Source organism: Helianthus annuus, chromosome 6 (assembly GCF_002127325.2).
Source record: "Helianthus annuus cultivar XRQ/B chromosome 6, HanXRQr2.0-SUNRISE, whole genome shotgun sequence".
Taxonomy (NCBI): Eukaryota; Viridiplantae; Streptophyta; class Magnoliopsida; order Asterales; family Asteraceae; genus Helianthus; species Helianthus annuus.
The window spans coordinates 10,416,900-10,423,253 of record NC_035438.2 but is presented as its reverse complement, the minus strand read 5'-3'; the positions used below and the strand labels follow the sequence as shown (position 1 = coordinate 10,423,253).

The 6,354-nt window shown below is 33.5% G+C and overlaps 1 long non-coding RNA gene across 1 annotated transcript; it reads left to right on the top strand.

Moving 5' to 3' along the window:
* The first annotated feature begins 680 nt into the window (after nucleotides 1-680).
* On the top strand, nucleotides 681-1,298 carry LOC118479685. The gene is made up of 2 exons (XR_004860047.1): nucleotides 681-816; nucleotides 894-1,298. It is a non-coding gene; the product is annotated as an uncharacterized LOC118479685 (long non-coding RNA).
* Nucleotides 1,299-6,354: the final 5,056 nt, after the last annotated feature.

Genomic DNA, 6,354 nt, shown 5'->3' with positions numbered 1-6,354 from the left:
GGCAACACAAACGTATTACTCACACGCACTTCCTAAAATAAATGCGCTTCAAAAAATAATTGTTTTTCAAAATAGTTTAAGTTTTTAATTCTACTTATAAATATATGATATTACAGCTCTCCAATAATTAGTTATTATGTGTATACTTCAAATAATAAAGTTAATAGTTAACTATTAAGTATTAACTGAATGCAATGTTTATGTTTTTAATATAAGTGTGTATTGGATGTCATATTATAGGTTTGATTAACAATGAAAATAAATACTTAATGCGATTAAAAAAGGTCCTAATATTAATACATGCTAAAATCTTATTTACACATGGTGTATACGGGCCGTATACAGTTATATGGCCCGTATATAATAAAATAAAACTAACAAAGTTTGTGCCTTCAGACTTTGTCAGTTTTTTTTTCATTCCATACGGCCGTATAACTGTATACGGTCCGTATACACCATGTGTAAATAATTTGCCTGGTCGTACACCATGTGTAAATAAGCAGTTCCAGGGGCACTATTTGACGCACCAAGTTTTAGAAAAATGAAATAAAATGTATTTTTTTTATGATGTTTCTCAAGATTTTGTAAAAAGACATGCTTCAGGTATAAAAGTAGATTCCAACTAAAAGTTTACATGTTTGCAACTACATTTACAACCCTAACAGGCTCTTGTATATGTTTGAATCAGGTCTACATTTATTCGAGTGGTAGGCAATTTGCACAACGGTTAATATTTGGATATAAAAAGTATGGCTACTTAAGGAAATATTTATGTGGATAATTTGTCACGTGAGCGATGTAAAACTTGATCCTTAGGTACTACTTTTTAGTTCGATCATATCTCTTGCTATCTCTTATAACCATCCTACTCATGATATCTTATGATATTGTAGATTGGGAGACCAATTGTGTATGGGTTGGCCGCAAAAAGGAGAGTATGGAGTTGGAAGAAATGTGGAAGGATGAACTTTCAATGATATATGGATGTCACTTTGTTTATGATTTATGAAGTGACTTCAAGGTTATTAAATTTTATGTGTCTGTTAAATCAAAGAGGACTTGCATCTATAACGTTGGATGTGGCAGGGCGTGCTACACCAACCGGACTGAGTTTATGTTACTTTTAGTAAATTGTAAATGTAACATTATTTGTCATTTTCTTGATGTTTTTATACGCATCTTATAAAGAAAACTTCATACCTAATAATACAATCCACTTTGCTACTAATTTATGTAATGTTACTTTATTTGCATTAGTTTTATTGATACATTTGTGATTGATGTAATTTAAATTTTCCTGTTCGGGTTGCCTCCGGTGATAAATTCTCACACAGTTTTTATTATTGTGCACTTTTGGGTTAAATATTGGGTCTGTTTTTTATTATTGTGCACTTTTGGGTTAAATATTGGGTCTGTAGGAGGCTGATATGTACAAACAGCCAAATGGATGAAAAATTATGAATGGTTTAAACGTTTACTTGATAAAAGCTCGATATGTAAAGAGATGAGAGATCTTTATACTATCACCTGATGATGAAGTTATGAATAATTACTAGATTTTTGTTGTAAGTGGTTTGACTTAACCGGTTCGGACATATAAATCTGGACGGTAAAAATAGGTATGTGATAGGACCTGTAGTCGAGCCAATTATATTATGTGGTATAAAAAATATATATAAATGTTATGATGCCACTTATATTTTGTATGTATTCTTTTTATATATAAATGTTATAATGCCACTTATATTTTGTATGTACTCTTGTGGTGTCTCGCTGATCCCTTTTTTTTATGTATTGCTAATAGTCTTGCGGAACTCGACTACATGTCTTATCACTAGCCGATCACGTTATTGAGGAACAACTAATATCTCGAAGTGATTTGCGGCAATTATTCAAGAAAACGTCATTTTGGGTTTACTCGATGTATACATGGTTAAAATTTAGAGAAGTAGCTTGTGTACCCACTTTTCAACCAATATTTTTTAACCAATATTTTTTTTTCCTTTCGATTTAATCAACTTAACATTTGTCGTGTAAGGATTTCATCACAATGATCAGAGTACCAAGTTTAACATTAATCGATGAGTCTTAATAAAAGAAAAAAACAAAATACATATAATTTCATACAATACGTTTGTAATATGTTTATGAATTTTATTAGTTGAAAATTCAACTAAAAGAATAATATAATATAATCTAAAAACAAGCAATATAACATTTTGTATCGGTTTACGGAACACTTTTTAACTGAGATTTCATTAAGAATTAAAAGGTTATTAGCATTACACGAAAACTATAAATATACATGGAGACAAGTTTAGGATACTGATGAAACGGAACAAATAAATTATTGTGAGAAGGGAAAGAAGATACTAATGACTTTCAAAATGTTGTTTATGTTCCTTTTATTATTGAAAACTAAATTTTCCTAACCCGGGATGTTCCCGGGTGATAGCTTAGTTAGTTATATATATATATATATTACTCACTAGATATAGTAAACGATTACTCATAACTTGAGTTACGGTAAAGCCTCAGTTATTTTTGGTTGACATAAAAAATGGGATCAATGAATGCAAATAGATAACTAAAGTTGTTTATATTTTTTTTGTTACTTCTATTTAGTTTTTGTAAACAAAGAAGGGTAACTGTAGGCAACACAAACGTATTACTCACACGCACTTCCTAAAATAAATGCGCTTCAAAAAATAATTGTTTTTCAAAATAGTTTAAGTTTTTAATTCTACTTATAAATATATGATATTACAGCTCTCCAATAATTAGTTATTATGTGTATACTTCAAATAATAAAGTTAATAGTTAACTATTAAGTATTAACTGAATGCAATGTTTATGTTTTTAATATAAGTGTGTATTGGATGTCATATTATAGGTTTGATTAACAATGAAAATAAATACTTAATGCGATTAAAAAAGGGTCCTAATATTAATACATGCTAAAATCTTATTTACACATGGTGTATACGGGCCGTATATAGTTATATGGCCCGTATATAATAAAATAAAACTAACAAAGTCTGTGCCTTCAGACTTTGTCAGTTTTTTTTTCATTCCATACGGCCGTATAACTGTATACGGCCCGTATACATCATGTGTAAATAATTTGCCTGGTCGTATACAATGGATACGAATAATTTATACGGGCCGTATACAGTTATACGGCCCGTATGAAAAGAAATTAGATTTTACCCAAAGTATTTAATGGATTTAAGGTGTCAATCACACGAGACATTTTACAGTCGTTAGGTGGTCAAAGCTTTCTAAAAGTAGAAAAAAATAAAACTTTAACAAGTAACAAAGACTGAAAAACAAAAAAAACGTGTCGTATGACTGTAATAAAAAGGAAGGATGAGGCATTTGATGAGAGTTGTAAGGAGAAGCGTTTTAATCACTTGTTTTCAACGGGGATGTAATGCAATGATTACACAGGGTGATATGAACCCAAACCAACTGCTTTGTCTTGAGTCGTCGGGAAAACTTTTCCTCAGGGGAGGGTGAGTAGTATGAGTCTGAGTCCATTATGGTTCGTGAATGTTTCAAGGTCTTAAGTGATGGACAATTGGTTAAAAGATGTAGAAGATTTTGTTGGTTTGTTTCCAAGTAGGGTTTAGAATGTTTGAAGTATTCTTGGTTCAATACCAACTCTTCTGAAAGACAAGAATACAACGTTCATGTATCACAAGGAATGACCAATCTAAGGCAGAGAACCTGATTTAGATACACAAATTCATCACCGGTTTCTACAGCACAAGCACATACACAGTTTGTTGGAAGAACCTTACACGTCTTCTGCTAGTTACTCTTTTCTTCGATTTCAACAAATCTTTCAAGGTCTTAAGTGATGGACAATTGGTTAAAAGATGTAGAAGAGTTTGTGTAGAGATTTTTACGTACAAATTTGCATCATCCTTACGGTTACAAATGAAGTATTAAAAGATGTTAGTTTCTTGACAATATGGTTTCTCGACAAATGAAGTATTATCTGTCATTGCTGCCTCTTCGGTTGGTAAAAGACATAGGATGGTTTCTAATACAGGCTCTTTTAGAGAAGCGTTGGGATTCAAGGGTTTATGAGTAAAAGATGTTAGTTTCTTGACAATATGGTTTCTCGACAAATGAAGTATTATCTGTCCTTGCTGCCTCTTCGGTTGGTAAAAGACATAGGATGGTTTCTAATACAGGCTCTTTATCAGTTGTGGTTGATTTATAGCAGGAGGTTATGAAGCGAATATATGTTTATGCGAATTCACAACATCCTTGCTTTATTCTCTTTAATCTATTAGAACGATCCTTGTTTTGTCACGTACATGCGTTTAATTCCCAACATCATATGTTCATCATTGTTCTTGAAGATGATGATGAAGATGAAGAAACGAGGGTTTATTCTCATTAATCTATTAGAACGATCCTTGACTTTGTGGATTTCGGTTGGATCAGAAAAACTTATCAAGAGAATCAACTAAAAAATACAATTGATTACTCGGTCGAATAACCGGTCCGTTAAAGTTGAGCTTCCTGATGCAACTTTCACAGTGGTACCAATGTCCTACTACTACAATCCTTCCAACGCCTGATTCCGATACAACCCTCGATGTTGATGAGTGAAAGAGTTAACATTCTGATTCAGATTCAGGAAGCAGATGTTGATGAGTGAAACAGTTAACATTCTGATTCAGATTCTGGAAGCAGATGTTTATGAGTGAAAGAGTTAACATTCTGACAATATGGTTTCTCGACAAATGAAGTATTATCTGTCCTTGCTGCCTCTTCGGTTGGTAAAAGGCATAGGATGGTTTCTAATACAGGCTCTTTTAGCGAAGCGTTGGGATTCAAGGGTTTATGAGTAAAAGATGGTAGTTTATTGACAATATGGTTTCTCGACAAATGAAGTATTATCTGTCCTTGCTGCTTCTTCGGTTGCTTTATTCTCTTTAATCTATTAGAACGATCCTTGTTTTGTCACGTACATGCGTTTAATTCCCAACATCATCTGTTCATCATTGTTCTTGAAGATGAAGATGAAGATGAAGAAACGAGGGTTTATTCTCATTAATCTATTAGAACGATCCTTGACTTGAATTTGTGGATTTCGGTTGGATCAGAAAAACTTAACAAGAGAATCAACTAAAAAAATACAATTGATTGCTCGGTCGAATAACCGGTCCGTTAAAGTTGAGCTTCCTGGTGCAACTTTCACAGTGGTACCAATGTCCTACTACTACAATCCTTCCAACGCCTGATTCCGATACAACCCTCGATGTTGAAACCGGTTTTACCTCATGAAAAGGAAAGAGTTAACATTCTGATTCAGATTCAGGAAGCAGATGTTTATTAATGTTTGAGAAACTAACAAGGTAAACCTGAATTTTCAAAATTTTTTACCATGCGTATACGGGTCGTATACCTTTTATACGGCCGTATACGACTGGTAAAAAATATATTTACCGATCGTATACTATGTATACGATGATTGTATACGGGTCGTATATTGTTATACGGCCCGTATACTATGGGTAAAAAATGGTAAAAATTGGTTTATTCTCTTTAATCTATTAGAACGATCATTTTCTTGAGAACCTGATTCTGATTTAAACAATGGAATTTGTGGATCAACAGAAATAACTGAAAATAACTCGCCATTCTCTTGCATCTGTATACGTTGATTGTGGATTTAAGTTGCAAGAATTGTGTCTGTCGCATGGACTCAGACTCATACTACTAGCAGAACCCGACACGTCTTCTGTGATGATTCGAAACATTCCGAATCACTAGCAGAAGAACCCGACACGTCTTCTGTGATGATTCAAAACATTCCGAATCACTAGCAGAAGAACCCGACACGTCTTCTGTGATGATTCGAAACATTCCGAATCATGCCGTTTTTTCTCTTCCGGTTACCAGGCCTATCATCTCCGTCTACGTTTGGTTTCAGCTACTGGAGTGAAATATTTGTTGGAATTTGTGGACCAACTGAAATAACTGAATACAACCGGTCAAATCACACACTATATAAAGTGTAAAGTTATCGTGTGTTGTAGCTTGTAATAGATTAACTAGACCCCACAAGTTGTCATTCATAACAACTAAGCGTCTGGAGAAGAGTATGTTGATATAGGAGAGTTGATGCAATTTTACAAGCATTTTACAAGTTCATCACCGGTTTCTCTACAACACAAGTTCATCACCGGTTTCTACAGCACAAGTTCATCACCGGTTTCTACAGCACAAGTTCATCACCGGTTTCTACAGCACAAGTTCATCACCGGTTTCTACAGCACAAGCACATGGAAAAACAAGGACCATTCACCTCTTTCAACCTACCAAAACACCAAA